Here is a 360-nt window from a genome sequence, read left to right as displayed (position 1 = left end):
GGGGGGGGGGGGGTTGTACGGTTGTTGAGGTGTGTGTGTCTCGGGGTATGTGTGTGTGTGCAGTGCAAGGGGGGCGCCAGGAGGGGTGTGCGGTTCAAGGGGGGTGTCGGGGGGTGTCTGTGTGTGCGGTCCAGGGGGCAGTTGTAGCTATGTGTGTGTGTGTGTGCACGTGGAGGGAGGGCTGTCGGGTTGCGGTGTGCATGTGTGCGGGGGGGAGCCACCCGGCCACGTGACTTCCACGAAGGCGGCGCGGGGCGGGCGCTGGGGAAGCCCGGCAGTGCAGTGCCGGGCCGGGCCGGGCAGGAGCGGGCGCCAGGTGCAGGCGCTGCCGGGATGCTGCGGGGCGGAGCCTTCCCCTAG

Source organism: Gavialis gangeticus, unplaced genomic scaffold (assembly GCF_001723915.1).
Source record: "Gavialis gangeticus isolate Ggan-Ray unplaced genomic scaffold, GavGan_comp1, whole genome shotgun sequence".
Lineage (NCBI taxonomy): Eukaryota > Metazoa > Chordata > Crocodylia > Gavialidae > Gavialis > Gavialis gangeticus.
Note: the sequence above shows the minus strand (reverse complement) of the source record.